Source organism: Nyctereutes procyonoides, unplaced genomic scaffold (assembly GCF_905146905.1).
Source record: "Nyctereutes procyonoides isolate TBG_1078 unplaced genomic scaffold, NYPRO_anot_genome, whole genome shotgun sequence".
Taxonomy (NCBI): Eukaryota; Metazoa; Chordata; class Mammalia; order Carnivora; family Canidae; genus Nyctereutes; species Nyctereutes procyonoides.
Genome location: NW_026575036.1, coordinates 17,788,262 through 17,802,490, shown reverse-complemented (window position 1 = coordinate 17,802,490; position 14,229 = coordinate 17,788,262).

Below are 14,229 nucleotides of genomic sequence, written 5' to 3'. Positions count from 1 at the left end.
GATGGCTGTCTCCTCCCTGTGTCTTTATACTGTTTTTCCTTTATATGTGCCAGCGTCTTCCTCTTGTGAGGACACCAATCATATTAGATTAGAACTCACCCTGAGACTTCATTTTAACTTAATTATCTCTTTAAACTATTTCCAAATAAGTTTATGTTCTGAAGAACTGGGGGCTAGGACTTGAGAATATGAATATTGGGGCCTGGAGCACAGTGCATTCAGCCCACAATGCCAGATTACAAGTGGAGCTACTAACCTTCGGTTTCTTCTATTTCTCAACTTTTTTTCCTCAAAAGGTAAAAAGGTATTTGGATTGAATGTGTGAGTCAAAACAGTAAGTCGTGTGCACTGTCTGATTTAGATACAAGGTTGGTAAGCCGGCTTACCCAGATGTGGAGTGACACCATTTACTCAACACACTCAATGGTGAATGAGAAGGGCAGTAATCATGTACTCCTGCTATGTGCTAAGTGCAGTACTTCCATATATATATTTATTATCTCTCTGAATATTCACGGCAATTCCATGGTGAACATTTCACAGATGAATGAACCAGAAGTCAGAGATGCTAAATAATATCCCCAAATTTGCACCACTATTAAATGGTGAAGCTTGAATTTGAATCTCTGAGATATCTGGTTTGTGATTCCACAAACCAATTCTTTCCATTATTTTATATTGGATATTATATAAATCTTATTTTATAAGATTTGACCATTCTCTGTATGGACAAATTTCAATCACATGAATCAACTTGGCACTGACTCTGATTTTAACAAAAGCAAAATGTAAAGGAGAAAGTAACAAAACAATGAAAATGTATCATATTTGCATTCATAAATAACTGTACACTACAGAGCAGTTTTCAGGGGTTGAAAATCTTCAATAATACTGTGATCATGATGACATTAAATTATAACTCATAAGAGGAAGTAATTAAGAAGTATAATTAAATGCTTAAACTAGGCTTTAAAAAACTTTTCCATAAAATTTGTGCAATAATTTATATTCTCAACCCTTGCCGCATAGTGTATAGTTATTTTTTAATAGGCTTAATTTATTTCATTGGTTTTAAGTTTACAGGAAAAATGAGTGGGAAATGCAGAGAGTTCCATATCTCTCTACCCAATGTCCAATTTCCTCATCATTATTTTAATGCTTTGATGGGGGAATTTTCATTTTTTCATCAATTTGTTCTCTAAAACTAAGAGTTTTTTAAAAAAGATTTTATCAAGTTTTTAATTTTAAACCAATATAGTTAACATAATGTTATATTAGATTCAGATGTACAATATAGTGATTCAACTATTCTATACAGTATTCAGGGTTCATCATGAAAAGTGTACTCTTAATCCCCATCACCTATTTCATCCATCCCCCTATCCACTTCCCATCTGGTAACCATCAATTTGTTCTCTAAAACTAAGAGTTTGTTTCTTGGTTTGTCTCTCTCTCTCTCTCTTTTCCTTTGCTCATTTATTTCTTAAATTCCACATATGAGTGACGTCATGTGGTATTTGTCTTTCTCTGACTGACTTATTTCTCCTAGCATTATGCCCTTTAGCTCCATCCATATTGTTGCAAATGGCAAGATTTCATTTTTTATAGCTGAATAATAATTTTATTTTATACAATTTTATTTTATTTTTAAATATTTTTATTTTAAATATCCAGCACTGTAATTACTAGATAGTAGGGTAGTTCCATTTTTAGCTTTTTGAGGAGTCTTCATACTCTTTTCTACAGTAGCTGTACCAGTTTGTACTCTCACCAACATTACACAAGTGTTTCTATTTTTTCACATCCTCTCCAATACTTGTTTCTTGTGTTTTTGATTTTAGCCATCTGACAGATGTAAGGTGATAACTCATGGTAGTTTTGATTTTAATTTCCTTAATGATGAGTGATGTTGAGCATCTTTTCATGTGTCTGCTGGGCATCTGGATGTCTTCTTTGGAAAAACTTCTATTCATGTCTTCTGTCCAATTTTTAATTGGATTATTTGTGTTTTGGTGTTGAGTTGTTTAAGTTCTTCTTATATTTTATATACTAATCCTTTATTGAATATGTCATTTGCAAATATCTTCCCCCATTCAGTAGGTTGCCTTTTAGTTTTGTTGATTATTTCCTTTGCTGTGACTATTTTGATAATCAAATAGTTTGATTTTGCTTTCATTTCCCTTGCTGGTATAGTTATTTTTGTACTACTTTCTTTCATGACCTCATTCTTGTGTAGTAGTGATGTTTCTAACTGGTTATATATTTGAAACACATGATCAAGTGGAAGAATTTTTTTATCTTGAGAATTTTAAGTTTTCCATAAAATTTTATGGAAAATGTGGCATCTTTACTACAAATGTATGAAGGATCCATTCTCCCCATGCCCTGGTGCTTCTATGAACACTGTATAAAAGACCTAGCATTTATTTCGAATAGTATTACATCAATTAGGAGAAATAAATATCTACTCATTACCTTAGCATTAGCTTCACTGTGGAGGAAATGCATGTGTCAAACACTGGACTTCCATATGTAACCTTTTTCACACATTTCATAACCATTTATAGAAGTTTTAGATATCAATTTTTTTATTTCTGGAAGACAAATTGCACTATGTTTTTTTTAAAAGTATACTAGAAAAATCTACTGGCATTCTCCATTATATGTGTGGAAATAAATTTATGAAATTCTAGCAATTTATTATGAAAAGCAATATTCTTCTGATTTTTTTTAAAGAAATGCTCTTAGCCTGTGGAGGTCACAGGAGAACCATGATTATCTTGAAATGCATTGATTTTTTTTTTTTTAGAAAGTGAAGTGAAACAATTGGTCACAATAAATTAGGACATGGGATGGAGAAAAGATGCAACATATTATTTCCTTTGTCAGCAATTAGTAAGAATCATAAAAAGTTTGTAGAATTTAGCATGATGAAAAGAAAAGAGTTTTTTTTAAAGATATTTATTTATTTATTTATTTATTTATTTATTTATTTATGAGAGACACACAGAGAGAGAGAGAGACAGAGACAGGCAGAGGGAGAAGCAGGCTCCATGCAGGGAGCCTGACGTGGGACTTGATCCTGAATATCCAGGATCAGGCCCTGGGCTGAAGGCAGTGCTAAACTGCTGAGCCACCGGGCTGCTCAAGAAAGGAATTTTGGATGGAGAGAGTAAAATCTACAATAGAGACTTAGTTATCTGTTTTGAAGTATGGGAGTAAAATTTAAACTGCCAACAGTAAAAGAACCCTGTTCTTTCTTTGAGGAAGTCCTGTGATTAAAACCAAAAAATAAGCAGACAATAAAAGCACATAACATTTATTTACAAAAGATATGGTGGTAGATAATTTAGGAAGTATTGCTAATATATTGTATTTTGATATTTTACCAAAGATATAATAATAAAACTAATTTGTGCAACTACAACCATGACATGATACTAGCATTAAAGTTAAATGCATGTAAGAATTATAAAAATAAATATGTTCCTCAAATGATCTTATAGCATAATTGTGGTAATTAGATTATTTCAGTAATAATGGAGTTTTCATTATATTCAATACTGGAGAAAGGCATCTATACTTACACTAATAAAAGTGAAATTGTTATGTGATACAGCTTGATATTGACATAAACAAATATGAAGATTTGAGCTGATATTTACAGGTTAAATGCAAAGCTTACTTAGGGATATTGCACCAGATTCATTCCATGGCATTTTATGCCTTTTTCAAGAATCAAAATGTGGAATGGGTTTCATGTCAAGTAAAACAATTCCTTTGAAATTATAAAATATTATCACCATATTTTCTCAATGAGGGAATAATTATGCACACATATATACACACTGTACTTATAAAGAAATATAAAGAGTTGAAATCTAAAGTATTTTAAATTAGACTGGAAAAAAACATGTTTAGCTTTTTGTTATTTTTATCAGAAGCTGCAGAAAATGACAAATATAATAAAATTATTAAGGAAGGATGTTTCCTAAGTTTGCATGTGTATCCAAATTTTGTGTAACTCCTAAAAGGAAAATTAACCTGTAAATCCATTTTCATCAAAGTATATGACAGCAGCAGACAAACCATATTATATTTAATAATTCTAAACAGACATTTCCCCAACCTACTAAATGTTGAGTTTGTGTACTGATAGTTTATAGTATGGGCCAGCAAGTAGTTATTTTTCTTCTTGGCTGAAGTAGAGCTAATTGTGATGTCACTGACCAGTTACTCCAGACTTTGTGGTCTAACCCTATCAGGGAAGGAAAAACAGGCTATAGAAATTATCAGCCTCCTTGAAATAATCTGACGTATTTCTGGGAATCCTTGGCATATGGGTTGTCCACTGTGATTCAACAGTTTTATGGATCTTACTTAAATGAAAGTACTTTCTAAAAAAAAAAAAAAAGAAAGTAATTTCTAGTCTTGTAGAGATGCAAAAGATTGTTAGTAATACCATTGTTGCCATTGAATATTTTTTTCAATTACCCACTCTTGTGTCAATAATTAAAATATATAGAGAAAAATATTCAACAATTGTATGCCCCAAAAGAAAAAATTGAGGAAAAAAATGACACAATAAATTCACTTCAGCCAATGAAGTCTTCCATTATATATTTCAAAAAGTCCTTCCTTATAATAGGAACAAGAGAGATTGCTATTATTTCTTATTCAATACCAGATATTAGATACTCTTTGATACTTTATTCTGCCATTTTTGTGGCCCTAGAAATAAAAGAGCTTATTCATATCAGAGAAAGAATTCTATTGATTTCATTCTAGCCCATCTGGCTTTCTATAAAATAGATCTGGATGGTCTCGATTAATCTGTATAGACATTTGAAGATGGTACACAGGCAATTAGAAGACATTTGTGCAAGTGACTAATATACTTCACAATGAATGAGCACTTACTGAATAATTATACTATGAAAAACAGTATGGTAAGTGGTGTATAGGATAAAATAGAAGTATAAGATAGTCTAAACTCAATGAAATGGAGAAATAAAAATAGCGTGAAGAATTGGAAACCAATATAGAAAAGTATAGCTAAATTATAAATCCTTATTATAGACAGCAAATAGTGTAGAGATTCTCAGAAGAGAGAGATCATTATGGGCTGAAAAGGGGAATGTTTAGAAGGAAAGCAGACTAGAACTGGATCTGAAGGCTATTTAGAATTCAGTTAGGTAGAGAAAAAAATAGGCAATTTAATTATCCAACTTTGCTTTAACCAGATGTAAATATACAAATTTATATATTGTCAGGGAATCCATAGCTATAACAATTTTAGTCATGTAGTAAATTACTTATTTATATGTTCAGTTATAAATTTTTTGGCAACATCATCATTCAGAAACTGCTTGTATTATATTCAAGTCTTTGTAAAGCTTCTCATTATTTGAGAAAAATGAAGAATTATCAAAGAAAAAATATAGTATTATGAAATAATCTCAACTGATACTCATTCTCAGACATTATCTGGTAAAATCGGTAAAAATAGAAGCCAAAATATTGGCATACTAACAATAATTATTCCTGCATATAGTGTCACATGTATGTTGTGAGTGTTTGTTTCTTGTCACTGAACATAGTAACCTTGTGGAAATTATGAATAAAAACGTACAGAACCAATTTCTTTATAATATCTTAATGTTATATGAGAGAGAAGTTTAGCTTGAGATGGAATTTTCAGTGATGGCAACATATACCAATTCCAAAATACCTTTCTTTCTAACAACTTATGTGGAAATTAAAATAATATTCTGGGCAACTGTGTTGGATGTCTCAAAAAGTTGATTTGGTAACCATTAAGGCATGATATAAAAAATGCATGTTTAAGTAAAATGGTTTGATAAAATGTCAAGGTGAAAAAAAGTAATACCAATTAATATTGTGTTAAATATTCCATATAAATTAATACATATTTTAGATAGATATTGGTTTATTTTATTTAATTCTAATGGGACAACATAACTTTTTTTAACTGGCTCTTCTAGTTGGAAACGCGGACAATCTTATATTCTATATTGTATTTTATTAGGGTTTAAGTGGCATTTGTGACCCTAGTAAATGTCACTAGACCACTTCTGGATGAAACCAAGGCCTATGAAACAATAAATTCTCATTTTTAATGCCAGTTTATTTAATTAATGATTACTTATTATTACCAAAAAATTTATTGCACCTAATGTAATTTCATCTTTTGTCCATTTGGCTTCAATTCTTGTTGAGTAGCATGAATATGCTTAAGAAGAGCTAGTTAAGATTATGTCTGCAAAGCATTTTATTAAAACCAGTGATTTCTCACATTCAAAACTAGATTTGCTTGAGTTATGGAATAGATAAAACATGCCCTTGGGGGAAAAGCAATAAGCATCAAAGAAGAGTTAAATTCTATACTTTTATGCTGCAATGATACGGCTTTATCTTTTAGAGTAGTCTAAATTTATTTTCACTTTATACTTAAGATGAATCCGGAGATGTCATGGCTAAATTTACTTTGTATACTTTTGATACTCACTTTTGAAGAGATTATGTTTCTATAATTATAATTTAATTCTTCCTATGATCAACATATCCAGATAGACTAAAAATATATTTAGGTTCTGAAGTAATCACAAAATAATTTTCAAGAAATAATATTTCATATTAAGGAATAAATACCTACAGACCATTGGATTATTTCATATCTTAAAGCAACAAGAAAGCCACCTCTGAAAATGTTTCAACTGTCTCACCTCGTCTTTTTTTATTTTTTAAGATTTTATTTATTTATTCATGAGAGACATAGAGAAAGGCAGAGACACAGGCAGAGGGAGAAGCAGGCTCCCTAAAGGGAGCCCAATGTGGGACTCAATCCCTAAACTGGGATCACGTCCTGAGCCAAAGGCAGATGCCAAACCACTAAGCCACCTAGTCTTTCCTGAACAAACTTTTAACAACCTTGGCTCAAATCCACTCAAACCATCTTACAAGCCTCTAAACAAAATTTAGGGGACAGTGTAAATGCAATCTGGGGTGGGGGGATTAATGATACAAAGAGTGTATGCAAATGGATACACACCTTTTTAGGATTAATTTTCCTCCATCCTACCACTGCCCCAAAATAGAAAATTTTTACAAGTCTGAACTGCTGACAGATCTATACAGATTTTGGTTAGTAAGTGTTAGGATTCCCTAAAGCTCTAAAAAATATTTTCATGGCTGAATTGCCATAGAATCCTTTTGCAATCCACTTTGTTTTGAAAAAGCTTATCAGTACTGACATCCTGGGACTGAGATCAGGCCTTTGGTGGGGGCAGCTTCATGTATCTGAGGTTAATGATGACTCTTGTCTTCATGAGCTAAGGCGATTTGAACTGTTTGTTGTTTATATTAGTCATGCTACCAGAGACAGGACCTATGCCCCAAAGAGTAAGCTGTTTTTAAAGGAACCAATCAGTAAATGCCTAACTATGGGCAATGCTGATTTAATACTCTCATCAAAACTTTTAGTAAAAATAATCAAACATATTTCATAGTATTTTTGCATTTACAGAGTTCTTACTGACTACATTATGCTGTCAAATCTGTATATTTTTCCCCGAGAAAAGTATTGGTACTTCTAGGGATTATAGTCAAAATATTTCACCAGAAATGCAGCAAGAGTAGAAGGCCACATGCCAGGCAGATGAAAAGATGAGGAGGAATGAGATGGTGGGTGTGTATCCAAAGTGAAGCAGTGGGAGATAAACTCATATGGAAGGGCCAGATGTGGAGGGGCTGGCCCGCCATGCCGCATGACTTGGATTTTAACCTGGCAACAATGAAGTCTTTTGAGAATATGAGTACATGATTGGGCTGGTCCTAGAAAAATTATTCAGGCATCACTATTAAGAATGATTTTAAAAGTCTGATAATGGAAGTGATTTTTGTTATCCAGGTCAGAAATGAAGACCTTAGTCTGTTATCAATGAGGATAGAGTGCTCTATGTTTATACAAGACTGACTTGAGAGATATTAAAGAGATAAGAGTTAACACATTTTGGTAATTGCTTTCGGATAAGTGAGGTAAAGGAAAAGGAAGAGTCAAAGCTAGCTTCCAGGTTTCTAGGCAGCTGGATGGATGGTGGTGTAACTTATGAACCTATGGAATAGACATGAGACACCAGGTTTAGTTGGGAAACAAGTTCAGTTGTATACATATTGAATTTATAGGCATATAAATATGGGACAAAATAGCATTGTTTACCAAACGCTTCTTAATGAAGATCTGTTGCATAGGAGGGAGACAGATTGGAAGTGTGGATTTGATAGTTTCAGAGGAGAATAGGTAGTTGAAATGACAAGAGAGAACTGCATAACAAAAGAACATATGGAATAAGAAAGAAAAAAGTCCAGTGAAGAAGACCTAGTGAATACTATTTAATAGTCTCTTACTATACCTACAAATAGGTTAACTAAAACATATTTTTAACCAGTAATAATTTTTTATTTTATTTTTATTTTTTATGATAGTCACACACACACACACACACACAGAGAGAGAGAGAGGCAGAGACATAGGCAGAGGGAGAAGCAGGCTCCATGCAAGTAGCCTGATGTGGGACTCGATCCCGGGTCTCCAGGATCGCGCCCTGGGCCAAAGGCAGGCGCCAAACCGATGCGCCACCCAGGGATCCTATGTTTTAATTTTTTAATCCCTTGAATGTTAGTTTCTCACAAGCTCATTGATATCCTAAGAGTAATTTCTTGATTTGCCCTCTGTGGAAAAGCTTGATGAACTTAATGAAAATGAATTACTAATTATTTAATTTCATAATGACAACTTGCTATTAAAAATAGCTGAAATATATTTAGTAAATGATGACTAGAGGGATGCTCAAGCAGCTAGTAACAATGGTTGATCCTGGAGAGGGATGCGGGAGGCAGGGGAAATATATTTTTTACTGTGAAGTCTTATATACCTCCAGCACTTTGACCATCTCTGTGGATCACCTGTTTAGAAAACAATAAAATTTTATGAAAACAGCAAAGTCTAAGAAGTAATTGCCTGAATTTCTATATAAATTTAACTTCTATATAATATGTACTTTAGTCACTCTATGGCAGAAATAAAATATAAATACAATTCTAAGATATATTTGGTGTCATTATCACTGTGTTTTATTTATTTATTTTTTAAATTTTTAAAATGTATTTATGATAGTCAGAGAGAGAGAGAGAGAGAGAGAGAGAGAGGCAGAGACATAGGCAGAGGGAGAAGCAGGCTCCATGCACCGGGAGCCCGACGTGGGATTCGATCCTGGGTCTCCAGGATTGCGCCCTGGGCCAAAGGCAGGCGCCAAACCACTGCGCCACCCAGGGATCCCCTATCACTGTGTTTTAAATGATTCTGCTGTTGTTATGGGTATAATAATTTAGGTCTTTTGATTTTAAGTGAAATTTTCTGTTTACAGTGTCTTATCCTTTTCTAAGTATTAGACGTTGTCTCACAAAACAGGAGTCCTAAGATGGATGGTCCAGGGTTGATTTGGTGGCTAAACAATAGTAACAGAAACTCAAAGTCCCTCCATGTTTTTATACCAGTATTCCTTTAAAAAAAATTATGTATTTATTCCCGAGAAACACAGAGAGAGGCAGAGACATAGGCAGAGGGAGAAGCAGTCTCCCTGCGAGGCACCTGATGTAGGATTCAATCACAGGACCCTGGGATCAAGCCCTGAGCCAAAGGCAGATGCTCAACTACTGAGCCACCCAGGGGCCCCTATGCCGGTATTCTTAATGCGAAGTGTTCTGTTATTACGTTTATTGCTTTGTAAACGCAAGATGGCTAGCTGATCCAACTCTAGGCCTTGTCTACTGGAAGAGAGAAGAGCAAATGGTAAAACATACTGATGAGTTGATGTCTTTAAAAATGTTTTTGTACAAGCACCACTGAGTGACTTCCATTTATAACTCTGCTATAACAGTGTCACTTGGTTTTGTTATGAATTGTTAATTAACATTTGTTAAGTGGAGCACAGGGTGCCAGATGGCGAGCCATGGTTCAATAACACATCATAAGAGAAACTGAATAGAGAAGTTTGTTATCCACAGGGTCTGGAAGAAGTACCTGGCAACCTCATGGTACCACAGAGCAGGTCAGAGCAGAGTCCAGATGAGGGGGAGGGGGCAAGACCTAGTCATTGCCTTTATTAGGGTCTGTGGTTAGAGTGCTTTAGGATTTCCAGGCTAAGGTCAGATTGGTCAGTTTAGAGCAGAAGAGTGGATTTTGAGAAGACCCATAGAGGGTCTTACCCAAGGGCAGCATAAGGCAGACAGGCACTGGAAGGTGGGAGAGACTGTGATCACAAAACCATTGGGAAGTCGTATCAGGAACGTGCATTTGCTCAGGACTCTGTGTGCTCTCTAGGGTATGCCCTTGCATAAGAGAGCTAGTGTCCGTGTAAGGTCTCTGAAGCCTGCTCAGCCAAACGAAATGGATGCCAAGGCACCAAAACCATGAAGTAGCTTAGTTAAACTCTCAACAGGTTTTCACTTAATACAAAGGTGACTGGGGAGTAGAGTGTTTTACAAGACACATTTCTGTCCTCAGATTTTCCCTTCCAAATAAAGACCCAGATATTAAGGAAGAAGGATGTTTGGTAGGCAATAGCCATAAAATGGAGTTGGCTCATTATTAATTAATTAAATATTCATCAAATATATATTAGGAGTCTATCACATAACAAGAATTTTTCTGGATCCTGGAAATGGAGCAGAAAACAAAACAAGACAAATCTTTGTTGTCAAGGAGATATAATTGACATAACATTATATTAGTTTCAGGTGTACAATGTAATGAGATGATATTTGTATATATTGCCAAATGATCACTATAATATCTCATTATGAAGTAGTAGTATATTGTCATTAGAAATCTGTATCATCTGTTTTATTAGAGTTCCATGTATCATTTTTCGTAATGAGTATTCAAGAAGGTGAAAACCTAGAAAAGTGAACATAATCTTAAAGCTGACTTTTACTTTGAAAAGGAGTTTAACTTCACCTCACCTGGTGGCCATGAAGGCAAAAAAAACAAAGACATAAGTCCACCCACTGTGGAGGATCAGCATTCATGACTCCCTTGCACAAATAGAGGACTTCAAGCAGCTACATGCCTAATATAAAAGTGAACTAGAAATAAGTCTTCTAACCCCAAACTCCAGGTAATTGAAAGCAAAAGGACCTGCCTTAAAACTTGACACTAAGATAAATGGGGAAAATTATCTCTGAGAATGCATGATTATAACTTGCTCTCAGTTGGGTTTGCTACTCATCATTCACACTATTAAGGTGGCTAAGAAAATCCCAAAATATTAGGAATATTTTAAAGCTTGGGACACCTGGGTAGCTCAGTCAGTTAAGCATCTGACTCTTGATTTCGGCTCAGGTTATGATCTCAGGGTTGTGAGACTGAGCCCTGTGATGGACTCATGCTCAGTGCAGAGTCTGGGATTCTCGCCCTCTGCCTCTCCCCGACTTGGGCACACACACACATACACACACTCTCTCTCAAATAAATAAGTAAGTAAGTAAGTAAGTAAGTAAGTAAGTAAGTAAAATCTCAGAAAAAAGGAATATCTTAAAACTAGAGTTTGTGGTTGGTAGAGCCTGCAGTCATCTGACAGGAGCAAATATATATCTTCTCTGAAGAAATTCCAACTTTTTCTTTTCTTTTCTTTTCTTTTCTTTTCTTTTCTTTTCTTTTCTTTTCTTTTCTTTTCTTTCTTTCTTTTCTTTTCTTTTTCCTTTCCTTTCCTTTCCTTTCCTTTTCTTTTCTTTTCTTTTCTTTTCTTTCCTTTTCTTTTCTTTCTTCTTTCTTTTCTTTTCCTTTTCTTTTTTCTTTTCTTTTATTTCTTTTCTTTGCTTTTTTTCTTTTTTTTGTGTGTGTGTAGGGAGGGACAGAGGGAAAAGGAGACAGAGAATCTTTTTTTTTTTTTAATTTTTTTTTTTATTTATTTATGATAGTCACACACACAGAGAGAGAGAGGCAGAGACACAGGCAGAGGGAGAAGCAGGCTCCATGCACCGGGAGCCCGACCTGGGATTCGATCCCGGGTCTCCAGGATCGCGCCCTGGGCCAAAGGCAGGCGCCAAACCGCTGCGCCACCCAGGGATCCCGAGACAGAGAATCTTAAGTAGACTCCACAACCAGCACAGAGCCCATGATGAGGCTCGATCTCACAACCCCAAGATCATCACCTGAGCTGAAATCAAGAGTCCAACACTCAACCGACTGAGCTAACCAGGTACCTCTGAAGAAATTCCAACTTTAAATCAGGCCTCAACAAATATAAGGTTCAAGAAATATAAAGTTATAGAAAAAAGAAAATCACACTGCCTGCAAGGAAACAAGACACTAGGAATGAGAAAAAGAAAAAAAAAAAAAGAATAAAATTGACCAAGGCATCAGATACTGGAATTGTATTTGACATATTTGAAGAAATAAAAGAAAGGAATCAAAATAAGAATAAAAAAGCAAAAAGTAATTTCAAATCTCTGAAGGTTTGAAAGAAAATAAACTTCTATAGAAGAGGACATATTAAATGGCACATGAGACCCAAGTGAAAATCGAAATTACAGGACTGGAGAATCAACGTGCACAAGTTATCCTGACTGCAGCACAAAGAGGCCATGGAACAGAGAGTGTGAACAGGAAGTTTAAAGGTAGGGAGGGTGAAAAAGAGGGGTGGGGTGCCCACACCAAGGAGGGAGAACAAAGAGAAGAAAAGGGGAGAAGGATGGAGTGGACTCGTCCAACATACATTAAATGGGTGCTTCAGAGGGAGAGGAGAGGGTTAAAAGGGAAGATGCATTATTCAAAAAGAATGAGAATTCTTCCGAATTTATGAAAGATAGGAAACCAAAGATTAAAGAAGCCCAGTTACCACAAGCAAAGCCAATATAAGGAAAATCCACAAAATTCACACCTTGATAAATCATGATGAAATTGGATAATACCAAAAACTAAGAGAAAAGTTTAAAAGCAACCAGAGAGAGAGAGGAAAAAATCTCCAACAGTTTACCTTCAAAGTACTGTAATTACAATTAGACTTAGAGCTGGCTTTCCAATGGCAACAACAGGAACCAGAGGACAGTGAAGTGGTTATTACAATGAGCTAAGAGGAAATAACAGCCATCCAGATTCTATTCCCAGTGAAAATGCATTCCAAAAGTAAGGTATCCAAAAACCAAAAACAAAATGTGGAGAGTTTGCCTCAATAAGAAAAATTCTCTAGGTTTATTTCAGGCAGAAGGAAAATAACCCCAGATGAAAGTTTTGAGTAGCAAGAAGGAATGATAATAAAAGAAAATATCGATAATTCTAAATAATCATTCTGTAAGATAACAGCAATCATGTTTTATAAATTAAAACAAACAGGTTTTAAAACCAAAATACTTAACAAAATAGCATATATATGGAGAGGGAGTCCTCAGAATTAAAGATCTTTGTTCAGAGGTCATTGAAAACTCTGAATAAATTTGAATATCGGTAAGTCACATTTGCATGTTTACATTTTTAGAATAAGCATGCAAAGAAATGGAGTTATAACCTGACTAGTTTCTAGGAAGAGTGCCCATTCCACTAGCTAGACTACAGCATTCTGATTTAAGACTTATGTTAAAATTCACAAATCCTAGCATAGAATCTTATTTTTCTTTTAAGATTTTATTCATCTATTCATGAGAGACACAGAGAGAGAGAGGCAGAGACATAGGCAGAGGGAGAAGCAGGTGCCACACAGGGAGCCCCATCCGGGACTCGATCAGGGACTCCAGGATCACGCCCTGAGCCAAAGGCAGATGTTCAACCTCTGAGCCACCCAGGCGTCCCACCTAGCACAGAATCTAATGGACAAGAAATAATGTCCATAGTCAGATTTTGACTGGCCATTTATCAGAGAAAGTTGGAGTGAGTCAACGTGTCATGGATCACTCCCTCTCTGGTAGCCTGGTTGTCACAGGATGTCGTCACTCTTGCACACCTGCCAGGAGAGGACAGGAATAGCATAGCCTCTAGGAATGCACACTGGTAATTCCGTTTTCTTTTTTGTGTAATGGAAAGTTGATGCTTTACTATTACAGTGAAGATAACCTAGGATTTACAAGTGCTAAATTTTTCATAATAGATTTCTCAAATGCCTGTTTTAATCAATGCTAGGCAAAGACTTCTGGGTAATTATTTCTTCATACTTT